This window comes from Bombus flavifrons, chromosome 12 (assembly GCF_040668555.2).
Source record: "Bombus flavifrons isolate JBK064 chromosome 12, iyBomFlav1_principal, whole genome shotgun sequence".
Classification (NCBI taxonomy): Eukaryota; Metazoa; Arthropoda; class Insecta; order Hymenoptera; family Apidae; genus Bombus; species Bombus flavifrons.
Genome location: NC_138453.1, coordinates 2,915,230 through 2,929,433, shown reverse-complemented (window position 1 = coordinate 2,929,433; position 14,204 = coordinate 2,915,230). Strand labels below are relative to the sequence as shown.

The 14,204-nt window shown below is 34.9% G+C and overlaps 2 long non-coding RNA genes and 1 pseudogene across 2 annotated transcripts in view; 1 reads left to right on the top strand and 2 right to left on the bottom strand.

Annotated features, from left to right (window-relative positions):
* Positions 1-14,204, bottom strand: part of LOC138185593 (uncharacterized) — a 188,039-nt gene that overhangs the window by 112,886 nt on the left and 60,949 nt on the right. The window lies entirely within an intron of this gene.
* On the bottom strand, positions 4,816-4,934 carry LOC138185847 (uncharacterized; annotated as a pseudogene).
* On the top strand, positions 8,172-11,497 carry LOC138185592 (uncharacterized). The gene is made up of 3 exons (XR_011174666.1): positions 8,172-8,630; positions 8,699-9,055; positions 10,551-11,497. It is a non-coding gene; the product is annotated as an uncharacterized LOC138185592 (long non-coding RNA).

Below are 14,204 nucleotides of genomic sequence, written 5' to 3'. Positions count from 1 at the left end.
ATATTTAAAGTGATGTTAATATACACTGACTATTACATTTTTACCACTCGTCTCTTTAATAAACTAACACGTTAATATCACCTCATACATTAAAATTATAACATTCATTTTTTAACCTTGATACTGCCGGTCTCACGGACCGATGCTGCCCAAACGAAAAGTTCACTGTCAGTCCCAAGGGACTGACGTCACCTAAACAAGAAGTTCACCATCAGTCTCCAAGGAACGACGCCACGCTTAAGCTATTAATCTGCGTCAAGTACGTGTTCATGATTAACCAGAACTCATAATCACGCTCGGCTTATCGCAATCACAACACTAGACTAAGTTTCGTGCCGTGTATTGTCTCTTCGTTGAATTTAATAAAATTTAACATTGTTACAATGCATGTCGTGATTATTCTTCGTTTAATCTAAACTCTTTCATTGGTATATCGTCGACCCCTCGACAATACGTTCCGAATATAGATGACAAGTAAAGAGATAGAAAACTTAGCTTGATGAAGCAAAGACATAGATAGGTATAGAAAGAATTAGAAACAAGAAAGTTTAAGTTTGGGTGGAGAAAAGTAAAAGAAAATGCGTACAACGGCAAAAGCCGTTCAATAGGCTTTTAATGACCGTCTAAGCGCCGCATCTAGTTTTGTAACGACCTTGAGTATTTCACCGCACATCGACTGATTTCGGCAAACTTCGGCGGTTGGCGAGATAATCGAATATCCTGACTGTTTAGACCGCTGCGTATTTAAAAAATCTAGAATCTCGCTTTCATACTTCATTACGAACTTCTCTTCCATAATCTTGTACACTATCACGCATTACTCCCGCGCGCAAATATTAACGTTTGTTTTGATCTAAGTTTCATTTTAATAGCTATAGTAATGTAAGTTTAGTTTAAATTTCTAGTTAATAATAAACGTCATTTAAATTAATGATAAATGTAGTCGTATTTGATTATGTTTAGTCTTTAAATACATTGTTCCTTCTGTGAACTGTTGATGTTTCGACGTTTTCGCTTTAAACAAAGATAAAGGAAAAGCTTTGATTACGAAAAAGAAGAAGAAGCAAAAGTAGAAAAATGGTGAAATATAGAATGTAAAAGAAGGATGAAACAAGTTAAGATAAAGCTGAAACAAAGGAAAAAGGGGAAATAATGTAGGAAAGAATATCGGAAAGAGAAAGAAGAATATAGAATATTGATAGAGAAAAGTAAAAGAGTAGCAAGTGAGAAAATGCTAAAAGAGGTTATAGGAGAGTACTATATGTTGAGAAACGTTAAGTTGGTATGATAGCTAGTTCCTACAAGCTAAGTTGGTACGACTTTTAACGACGCTTTTTTGTCTTAGGAGTCGACCACGTGCTAATTATTTAAGTGTATCCGGCGTGTTCAGACGTTTTGTACGAGGAGGTGAAATATAGAAAGCAAAAACGGAATCTATGTGAATCAATTAAATATCAACCCCAAACCTATATTTAATAACATAATGAAGTATGGTAAAAGGAATATGTAAGTTTTAATAAAAGCAGAAGGTGAAAGAAAATATATCACATGTATTGCAAAATAAACTTTTGAAATCTACTGCTTTGTGTCACTAAAGATAGAAATTGATAGAAATTAATAAAATTTCCTATAACACATCACAAGCTGAACTATGAAAATTAAAAAATTAACCAGAAGCTGATAGGAATAGTCACAAATATATTGATGTTTAGTTTTCGTTGTAGGTATTTCTAGTTAATTGTGTACTAATATCACATATATAAAAAAGTACAGATCTATGTACTTATACAGTTATTGAAAAATGTAATTAAATTAAGATTGTAAATTATTCCTTGATACATATTACACACACGTGTATTTTTATTACGCCTTTAAAATCTGTGGTCCCTATTATTTATATCTTTAAAACGGCGTTTTAGTATAGATTAAATGACATGAAACATACTTTTTTCACATTAATATAACTCAAATACAAATAATCTATAATTATATAAACATATATAAAATACTTGAATAAATCAATCATCGATCAAATATTATATCTGTTTATGTTTGTACATTCTCTTCTACCAAAATGTAACAAATTAACTTTATAATTCATCTCTTAGCACTTACTCTTATTATCAACTGAAATACATATCGTAGGCATAAAATTATACCTTCTATTGTACATAACCACACATCTTACCACGTGTGAATCCAAAGGACGATTGCGTGATACGATTAAGGTCATCAGTTATTAGTACTGATTGCTGTTTGCTTACAATTCAGAGATACAACATAGAACCAGTGCGCGATTCTTACGCGAATGTATAATATACATGTACATTAACATTATTGACAATATGTGAATATACTTAACAACATAGAAAATATTGATCTTTTTATTTTTATAATATATTATTTTTATATTTTAATATTTTTTATATATTCTGTACGAGTAATTTTGTTTCTCGCTGTATGTAGAACATGAAAACATATGTATATAAAATATCGTATAATATTTTACATTATGAAAAAAACTTAATTACATACCATATTTTTCGTTTAAATTTAACTACTGATTGCCAAATTCAATCTAAGTGAAAATCTCATTTAAGCTAGTATGCGAATACATGAAAGAAAAATCAGAAGTTTTATATATATTACAGAATGTGATAGTTTTTCGAAAAAAATAATTCTTATGAAAAACAATAAAGTTGTTTGTATTGAATAATGAAAATGAACCAACCGATACTTGTAATACACCTTTTTTCAAAGCATCAAGATAAGAGATACAGTTCACTAAAAATGCGTCTTTTTGTTTCTTAACTCAGGATCCACACTCGCAAGAATATTGAAAATGACAACAGTTTAACATGTTACGCTTACTACTATAGTTGTAGCAGCTCGGAAAAGTTTTGAGGAGCATCTCAAGGAATAAAATGCGAGTTCAGTTTTGTACTCACATGCTTCTCTTGCGTCCACACTACTCGAGTCTCCTTTTGCAAATAATTGTTTTCTGGTTTCATACATGCACTACTTAAGAATAGATGGGAAATGAGAGTGTTCCGGACCTGGAGAGTTTACGGACCTGGTTGACTCGAGACTAGTGCTGCACCATGCGGTCAAGTGCTGAGTTCAATCAAAATTAGGATATACAAGAACCTATAAAATTAGGGATCTGTTCTGTTTGATTGTAATTTAGCATATACAAGAACCTATGTATCTAACACTGAAGTTAGGTTTGATTACACACTAAACATAGACAAGAATCTACTGACTTCTACGCTGCAAGAATCTATTTAATTGTACGGTTTTACGGAAAAGTTCATATCTCCTTTTCTATTCAAGGTAGACAAATATATGAATGACAAAATCGCGCAACAATGAAATTAATACACCCGAAGGTAACATTAATCCTCTCTACTCATAGGGCAGTTTTCGACATGCACTTATGAATTTTCGCGAGTAAGCAGGTTTAACCCTTTCGCTTCGGGTGCCGCTTATAGGCGGCGACCACGTGACGATCGGCACCCCATATATTAAGCATATACCAGTGCCATCTGTAATCAATAATATATTTTTTCATTACCGGCAGAACATTTTCTGTTGATTTTATTGATATATTGGATTAATCGCTCCGTAAAAGTTACTTATTGTTGAAACAACATCAAAACGTATTACGCAATATATTTCATATATCCAAACGATCGTATAGTGTTTCATGCTAAAAAATCTATTAAATCATTGACAGTGAAACAAAGACTGTTTCATTATTGTTTTATTCAGCACAGTTGTTATTTAAGACTTAGGAAAACATTTATACAGCAATCACGCCACTGTGCGCATTTGTGGCTCGCGCCTCCGTACAGGGAGAGCACTTAGGCGGACAGGACTGCCGAAGCGAAAGGGTTAATGTTTAATCTACCATTTATTTTGTAAAACGTCGCGCGGGGTTGTTTATATCTCTGAATGCCATAGTCTTCTTCTCTACGACTTGTACGAGATACTCCTTTCGTTTGTGCAAGGAGGTTCGCTTGCGTGCAGGGATATTTCGGCTCATCTTTATCAATTATTAAAAAATAAAACCGAAAACGTAATTTTTTAATTCTTAGTGTTTACTTTATTTTAGCTTAAAAATTATCCTTACATTTTTTTATATCTGTAACCGAATACCCTGTATATATGCAAGAGACAATGGGAAGACAGAAAGAGAAAAAGGGAAATATATGGAGAGGACCGGAAGAAGAAATTCAAAATATAGAAGGCGAGTATTGTTACGAATTATCAACTAGAGAGTGACCGGTCAGGTCCAACCGATTGGTCGATATCGCGATCCTTGAATGAATTAACGCTCAAGATGGAAGAGGTTTAATATAACAAGAGTTAGTATAGTTTGGCACTTTATTTGTACTTGTTGTATACAAGTAAAGCTTGATGTTCTGAACATGTCTGTTGTAAGATCTTGTTAAGACTCAAGTTGTTGATATTCCCCACCAGCCATTGAGTTTCGTCCGTCACGGACACCAGACCGCTTCTGGGGAAAGCGGCGTGGTAGTGTCGGACTCCAACCGACTAAAATCTCCACGATGACCGTCCCGGCTGCGATCGAGAGAGGCCCGGGAACCGGTGCGAGCGACACCCCCCCCCCCGCGCTCAATACCACCACTGATGGAGCGGTGTTTAGCTATGTCACACCGCGCCTCGTTGCCGGAGCCGCCGTGCCAGGCAGCCCGGTTCCCCTACCGGACTGCATGGCGGCCCCGAGGCGCTGAGCCGCCAGCGACCAAGCCCGAACCACCGGGGGGGGGGGGGGGCGGACGCAGCGCGCTTCGCCAACGCCACACGGAGTTCCCAGGCGACCATCCATCCAAGTACTATCCGTCCCCGACGCTGCTTAACTTTCGTGATCTGACGGGAACGAGTGCACTCAGCGCGGCATGGGCGTTGGCGGTATGTGGCGAATGGCAATCTGGGAATGAGACAGAACAATTCACCTACGTAACAAATCATCTTACGATTATGTAATTTTAAATATAGAGAGTTTAGAGGCAGTGAAGAGATTTGAGGTTGGCGATAGAGTTGAATCAGATCATCAAACGTTATGTCTGAGGTGATCGTCGGTGAAGGTGCCCACAAGAAGATACCCTTGATTTTCAACAATAACGTTTATTAGACTCTTAACAATTAACAACAAATAACGATTAACCACTATTAACGATTAACAACGATTAACGATTAACAACGGTCAACGTTTAACAACGATTAATAACAAGTAACTATTAAAACTGAACTTTCAAGAGTAGAGGACTCGTTTCTCTAATTGTGTTTGCTTCTCTTAACCTTTCGCACTTCGCAGCTCGGGGCAGAATGAATCTTTTAGTTCAAAACCAAACAGATCTTTTCCATTATTGCCCCCGATATCCCCACTACGCGCGCGTTTATTAGAAGTCCGCGACGGTTGCCGCGTATGCATTCTACCGAATATTCGGCGAAAGAATCGTAGGGATATCGATGGTACATTAGACCTGTCGGCCTTACGCTTTGAAGGTATAACGCTTTGTGGTGTTGAAATTTCCGTGGTCGAGTGCCGTCACATGTCTTTATCTGTAAAAGAACATAACAAAGAAGAGGAACAGAAAAGAAAGTAAGAAGAAAGTGGTGATTGAATTTGATGGAATGAAGATACTAGTAGTAGGATTAAAAAGTTGACAGACAAGTAAGTAAGAGGATGTTTAGATAGAGGGTGGTTGCCCAGTGTAAGAGACAACTAAGTAAGCAAGAGCGGCGAGACAAGCCGGTCAGAGAAGAGAAAAGTGAGAAGATGCTACAAAAGTTGTCCTGTTAGAAGCAGAGCTAGGGAAGAATATCTGGAGAGGAACAAAAGCTTCATGAGGATCTATAAGGAAAAGAGGGAAAAGAAAAAAAGAAGAAGAAATAAGGAATATTAGGAGGAAGTCGTGATTTTGGCAGTGTATATATAAGCATAGGAAAAAGAGACATGAACCAGGAAGAAATATAAGTATGGCGGAACGAAAAATCCATTTCACTTCTATGCTGATAAGATGCGGATGGAGCGAGCAGAAAGCATATAACGGAGATGACAGATGAAGAACAGATAGAGAAAGAGACGGTAGAATAAAAAATAGCAACATTAAAGAGAAAGAAAGCAGTCGGAGCAGGTAGGATTCCAAATGAATGCGAAAAATAATGTGAAAAGAATGCAAAAGGAAGATAAGGGAACAGCTAGGAGAATTGATAACAAGCTTTTGGCAGGGAGGAGGTTTCCGAAACATTGGAAGAATGGGATAATTGTTGCCTTAAGTAAAAAGTGGGTCACGGAAAACCTTGTCAATCACAGAGATATATCCCTGTTAAATGCAATATATAAAATATATGCGAGAATCGTAAATGAGAGATCGAAAAAAGTGATAAACGAAAAGTAAAAGGGTAAGTAAAAGTAAAAAGGATATATACGGCGAACAACGTATATATCCTACATTACGTGTAGGGAAATAAAGGAGGTAAGACCGCAGTTTTTTTCATCAACTTTAAACGCGATGTTTGACATCGTTAATAGAGGACTCTTGTGGAAAGTGATGGAAGAGGTATACAGGAAGGATTAATATAGCAAATAAAAGATATCTACGGAGAAACAAGTGATGTGGTGAAGGTGTGAAAAGAGATAACAGGGGAGTTATGGATGAGGAAGGGGCTACGGCAAGGATGTGTGTTAATTTCGACTTCATTCACTATTTTTATTGGGGATACTGGTGATATTGAGAAGGAGCTAATGAATGAGTAGAGAGTAGGACTGGTAGTGGGTACGGAATATTTATTCAATTTGCTCATTCTTGTGTGCCGATGATGTAGTGATTGTGACCAATAGAAAAAAGGAATTGCCAGCTGTTGGTAAGAAGATTGGAGAGATATCTTGATAATAGGCAACTTACACTGGATCATGACTAATTTAAAGTCATGATTTTCAAAAAGGGAGGAAGAAAAAGAAAATGGGATGGAAATAAAAAGGTAGAGAAATTGAAGCAGCAAGGGAATTTATTTATCTGGCAGTAAGATATTCGAGAAGTACTAGAGGGGTTAGGAAATGCATAAGAGGAGATAGTGATGCGTCGGCCCCAGGAGATAGGGCTCCAATGATTTAAAGGGAAGATTGTTCATGTTCGACAGGATAATAGTGTGGACAGTACTGTACGATTCAGAAGTTTTCAACTGGACAGAGTGTCAAGAAATGCAAATCGTGCTTATGAAATATATAAAATGGTGTCTAGACTTAAAACGATGTACACCAAACTATATTGTATCGGTGGAAACAAGAAGAGATAGAATAAGGATTGTGACCGGCATTAAAGCGATGGTATATGGAAGCAATATAAGACAAAGCGACGGAAGCTGGAAAGATGGGGGTTATTAAGCGGAGAGCGCGAGAGGTTCATGGGCAGAAACAATTTAACAAAATACAAAAAATCTAGATATAATGAAAGGTATAAGTACATTATAACGGTTAATGGGCCAAAATATTTATGTAAAGTAGATACTATTGGTAATTAGAAGTTTATAGTTACAGTTAGGTGTGTTAATATAGAAGAATGGTATAAATATTGGGTGGCTGAGGAAGGGAAGGTGTGTACGAGGGTTGGGGCACGTTGAAACATTTGTTAAAAGAGCGTAGGCAGGCAGAAAAATGTGATTGCTAAATAAAGTATGTAGTAGCTGGAACAGTCAATGAGGGAGGGGGGGGGTAGTAATAAGATGGTTGGCAAATGTGGTGAAGAGGAAGCACGTGTCGTGTAGGAGACACAAGAAATCACGAAAATGACAGATCACCGATCTCCTCGCGTCGCAGTTCGAACGTTTCACAAACAACATGAAGAAATTGAACTTTAGATATGTTAATAAAACTTATTATACGAATCTAACAGAGTGACGGTTCAGAGTGTTACAACAAAAAGGTGTCGAGCGCTAATTTGGGAGGGTTTTTTATACTGAGGTTTTAGTCCCTCTGGAAGGGTTATCGTCGGGTGTATATCAGAGGCGGCTATTCCGTTATTATCTGGTTATTGTTTCGATAACTGTGGCATGCAGGATATTTTGTCTACCCTATTACTGTTTCTGAGCCTGTGACAGGGACAAAGGTCAAAGTGTTCGATATTTCTGAGCATACCTACAGAACAGACTGTAAACGCGACTGCATTGAATTCGTTCGATTAATTCCATATGTAAAAGCATGAGAAAAAGAAAGAAAAAGAGGAAGAACAATGTTCTAGTGTGCTATGGTGCTATGGCTACATTTGTGACTGTGTCACAAATACATAAATATAGGCCCGACTCAATGAGCTAGCAGAGAGAAAATTTCCTCTCTGGAGCTAATAACATTTTTTTGTGAATATCTCGAAAACTAAGACGAAGCGGCAGTTACATGTATAGAACAAATGTGCTACAGAATCATTGCCCCGACAGCATATTCAAAAATCATCAAAATCGGTGATAAGGCCACATCTAAATTATCACCATACATTTTACTTAGTAATGGCAGTGAGATGGATAAAAACCGTGAATTCATAAATATTAGTTATAAACTGTTTCGTCGAACTGTACAATGAAATAGGCTTTTGTAGAGTAAAGTCACAGTGAGTATACCTCGTTTGTGGTGTAACTAAATAAGTTTTTGTATAGGCTGGTATGACACACTTTGCAGTATTTGCCTAGTAGCGGCAGCACTTGACTAGTGATGGCAACACTAGTCCTGGAAGAACTGGAGCCACAAGCATGGGGACTTTCATTTTCTCCCTGGTATAAATTACGAAAACTCCCATCGTGGGGGAAACGTGCTACCAACGTTAGCTGTTTAGTAATAAATAGAGGCGACTGACGCCGCAAAATCCTTTTTTTGGATTCACACGCGGTAAGATGCGCGTCGTGTAGAAGGGATCATTTTTGTTCCTGCAATGATTTGTATGTGAAAATTTTCAAAGATAATTTCTTAAATTTTGATAGAAGTGAATGTGTGAGTACAAAATGATGTAACATTTGATCGACCATTGATTTAATCAAGGTAAATATTTTATATGTTTATACAATTAACCACTTAACGATTACTTGTGTTTAAGTTATCCTAATCTGGAAAAGATATGTGTTACGTAATTTAACCTATACTAACAAGCAGCGTCGAAAATATGAATAATAGAGACCATAGATTTAAACGCGTAATAAAAATACACGTGTAATGTGTATTGAACAAATCGCAATGTACGTTCTTCATTTAATTGTATTTTACAATAATTCTGAACATAAATTCGTACTTTTTATTTATGTAGCGTTAATACACAACTACCTACGAATATGTACAGAAACGAACAATATTAAGCAATAAAATATATATCTACGACTATTATTGTGGGCCTATGTGACTATTCGTGACGATTAACTTTTCATTTTTTATAGTTCAGCTTGTGATGTGATATACGAAATTTTTTTTATTGACACAAAAAATTATTTTTATAATAAATCTTTTTAAATTAAAAATTAAAATTAATAAAAGGTTGCAAAAGTTTATTTTGAAATATATGTAAAATGGAATCTGAGAGTTAAACTGGCATAGTTATTTATTTTTTAAACAGTATTTTAGCAATAGTTGATGATGTTCATATTGTTTATATATCGCTGTCATAGTTCACAGATTAAAATATGAGTATAGACATAAAAGTATATTAGATATGAATTAACAGATAGGAAACCTCTAATATCCGTATGTAGATTTTGAGGCGCATATATTGAAAACGCAGTTTACCAATTAAAAATCACCTTTACATGTTAAAAATCAACTACCTCAGAATGACTATTAATAACATTAATATGTAATAAATAAGCATTGAAATATTGAGCTGCCATTGGCTCTTCTATTTTTTATCATAGTTTATAAAATAATATACATTTTCAGTAATTTTGCAAGCCTTGAGTTATCGAGAACTGTATGAAGTGCATGATTTTCTTTAATTTTGTGAACAATTGTCCTTTTTTCATAAACAGTTCTTTTATAAATATAAATATAAAATTATGAAGCATTGCTTATAAAATTATACCATAATACTTTATTCAGATTTTAAGAATCTGATCAATTTAATTGACCGATGATTGAAAAAGATCTGCTAATATCATACATCTTTAAAAAATCCATTTGAAAGCTTTAACAAGTAAGGCAAGATAGATCTTAAGAATATTTTGTGGAATCCTAAATATTATAGCTATAAATTCATTTCTAATTTCTAAGTAAAATATACTACAAAGGTAGTAACATCTTTAATTTTACTTCTGTAAGTTATTTAGTTTTTTTAAAATCTGCTTATCTAACAACATGTGATAAAATTTGAACAAATAATAACATAGTACTGCAAGATTTGGAAAATATATCGCAACATTTTAACTTAATAGTACATATTCAATATTATACTCTTACAAAATAATCATGCTACAATTTTGATATTTTCATGCAATATTTGTACATTTCGTGTAATAATATTCCATTTATTTAATTTACTCTAATTTTTTAGGCCTTCTAAAGTCTTTGGCTCTCTAGAATCTTGAGAATGGAATTTGGAATGTTTGCGTAAATCTATTCCTCTTTAAGATAAATCATTATAGATCTCCTCTTATACTTATATGGTGAGTCCCTCTTTTATTGTCTTTATTGTAGAATGCATGTAAACATGCGTTCTGTTTTTTAATAATACAAATTTATAAAGTTGAAAGGATTGAAAGACTGTTGTCACTGCACAAAAGTTTGTAAAATATTTATTTTAATCGGACAAGGATTGAACTACGATTTGCGTTCAGGAGTTGATCGCGCCGTTACGTTAAACCAGGACGGTCCAAAGTTGTTTTCAGGAAAATAAACGTCGTCCTCATCATAGTATTAATATCGTACGTTTTACTTGTTACTTTGGTAGGTTTTTTTGACCGCGAATACGTAAGCCTATTATGGTTGACATTTTAGACTTGATAAACAAATACCTTCATACGTTAATAAGGGGGAGCAGGGCCCCCTACCATGGATACCAAACGAATGTTTTTCTTTTTTTCTCCGCGTAACTGTTACCTAGTTTTTGTTTTCCTTTATATAATCCGAACGCAACCGCTACAAAGGAAATAGTATTTGGTGAAGTAAATAATAAGAAAGTCAATATTATTGTGCCTTTGAATATGGACGTTGTTTTGGATCTAGAGGTTACTATGTCTGTTATTGGTAGTACAGTGCCAATGCCATCTCGTAGGAGCGAGTGCGGATAAAGTCCAAATTTCGTGCAGTTAAACATAGAAAACAACAGTTTAAAATCTTTTAACAGATAATGTTAACACTCTGGAGACTGGAGACGTGAATTCGCGTATTTCATACTTCATTTAGTATCCTATAAAAATTTTAACTACTGTTAAATAAAACAGTAAAAAAAGCAATGGATACTATAAACGAAATGTTATGAAATGTTATTATTTTTATATTACATGCTTGAATAATAAGATTTAAGAATCTGGTCGACATAAAAAGTAATATTGAAAAGTGGTAGATGCGTGTTCGATCAAGGTTCTGGGATAAGTTTCCTGCCGTCTCTCATGGTCCACTTACTGGAAGATAAGGCATCTTCCCTACTTTGTGTAAGAAATACTAAAAGTGAATTAACCTTTTGGGCTTGACGACTTTTTCGATGATCGACTGAACTGCAGAATGTCTTACAGGTAGCATAAAATGATTTTATACACAAATTAATTTACAAAAACATTATATTTCAATAATTTATCTATATTTACATTTTTGAAAATATAATTTTGTAATATTAATTTCTGCACTTTTTGTATGATATTGTATGACAATTTATAAAGCATTCACCAAGATGCATCCTTGGTTTGGCCAAAATTCTACCTCAGTGACATTATGCCATGTTTGTCAAATGAAATATGATGACAATGTCCTCCTCCCTATCTTTTTTACATAATTGTTTCTTTCAGCTATTATTTGATTTATTAGTTTGTTGACAAAAAATATCTAAAAAGAAATCCATCGGTTGTTCAACATTTGAGGATACCTGCGGCTCTGCAGGTTTTTGGCTGCCCATGAATTTTATTCTTGGTAATTATTAGAATCCCGTAGGGCGTCACTGTCACTTTCGGAATCACCATCTATTATTATAATTTTTCGATTTCTTACATCTAATACTGTCACTACATTCATCATTGCTTTCATTTTCCCCATCATTATCTCTATATTCTTTCATGAATACAATCGATCTCATTTCTCAACAGTTCAAAATCAAATTTATCTTCATTTGAGCTAATTTCACTTCCGAAATCCATTTTTGAGGACTTTTAAATTATAATACTTTTGCCCTGGTTGTCGAATTCGAACTGACGTCGAAGATGTTAGAACCATAGTTTCGGAAGGATTTGAGATTAAATACGTCATCTTCATTTTAAAGCGTAACACTTTAGGTATACTTGCTATCAAAGAACATAAAGAGCTAAGGAACCTATTTACGAATCAACTATACTCTCATCAATTATAGATGTCGAAATCTAGCATAAACAGAGACTGTCGCCTTACTCACCACTCAAGTTAACGCATGCCATGCCGATTGAGACTCGGCTCTTAAGCACGGAGGGTTAAAGGCAGTCACGTTTACAGCACGTTCTATAAATTCGGGAATGCCGAACTCGCGTGGTTTTACATAGACGTTCGTACATGTCGACGATTGTACATCGGCGTCGTAGCTGCGGAGGAGGTCAAAACTCCCTTAGTATGTGCGCTAGCAAGAGAGAAGGTTTTGTTTTCGATACTCCCAAGTGGCTTTGCTGTCTTTTCTTAGACTCACGTTTTTAGGCATCGCAAATGTAAGACGTCGATGTCGCTGGCCTATATAAATGGCTCATACTACTAATACTCATACAAAAATGGTCACATGCGGGTGAGAGAATTTATGGCACCCTCGAGTGTTGACGTTTCTGCTGATTTCGAGTCATCGGATACACGCGCGTACCTTGGAGATTTGCAACAAAATTTTCTATCTCCGATTCGTAAACAGAAAACCGTGATTCTTAGAAGTCGCTGCATCTTCGCTACTCGACACTTTTATTTAGTAATGAGAGGACAGTAAAAAATGAGAGATCAGTCTGTTGAATATGGCGCAGAAATTTGTGCACGTGTGTTGTCAGATATACCAAGTGATACTGAAAGTGAAGATAATATTAGTGTTAATGCTATTGATGGAAATTGATTTTACTAGAAATAGAAGCATTCGTCATTTGTTGAGTGATTCAGACAGTAGTGAAGAAAATGTCGAAGACCTTCCTATATCTTACGAAACAAGTTCATGGACCAAGAAATACAAAATTCCTGTTCTGGAAGATTTTATAGGTAACCCTGGAGTAAAGCAATTTCCATCCGATCATACTAGCGTTAATTAAGTCGTAAGTTCATTCTTTGGAAGTGATTTCTTTGAAATGCTTTGCCGTGAAATCAACCTATATTATTATCAAAATGAATATAGATGGAAGTAAAATCCTAAAATACTAACGTGAGTAGATGTAGAAATGAAAAAGAAATGAAAAAATTTCTTGTTCTTGTTTTCCTTATGGGACATGTAAGAAAGGATTACAAAGTAATACTACAGTAATACTCCGATTTGCAAGGTAATACTACAGATAGACTCTTCAAAATAAAACCAATATTAGATTATTTTGTAAAAAAATGTCAACTCGTATATAAAACAAATCAAGAAATATCTTTGGATGAAGATATCATACCATGAAGAGGAAAACTAAAATTTCGAACATATAACCCGGCACAAATTATAAAATATGGTCTCCTCGTTCGAGTAATATGTGAAACCACTACAGGATATACTGAGAATATTGAAATTTATGGAGGAAAGGGGAAAAGATTAAAGGAAACAATTTTATCTCTTTCAGAACTATATCTCGATCAATGGTACCACGTCTACCAAGATAATTATTATAATAGTATAAAAATTACTGAAAATTTACTCAAGAATAAGGTAAGAATATGTAAAACTATCAGAAAAAACAGAGGGCTTCCATCAAATTTAAAGTCAGAAGAACTAAGATTGAAGAAGAAATGACCTGTAGAAGAAATGGTAAAATTTTCCTTTCATGGAAGGATATTTGAATAGTACATATGATTTCGACAATTCATGATG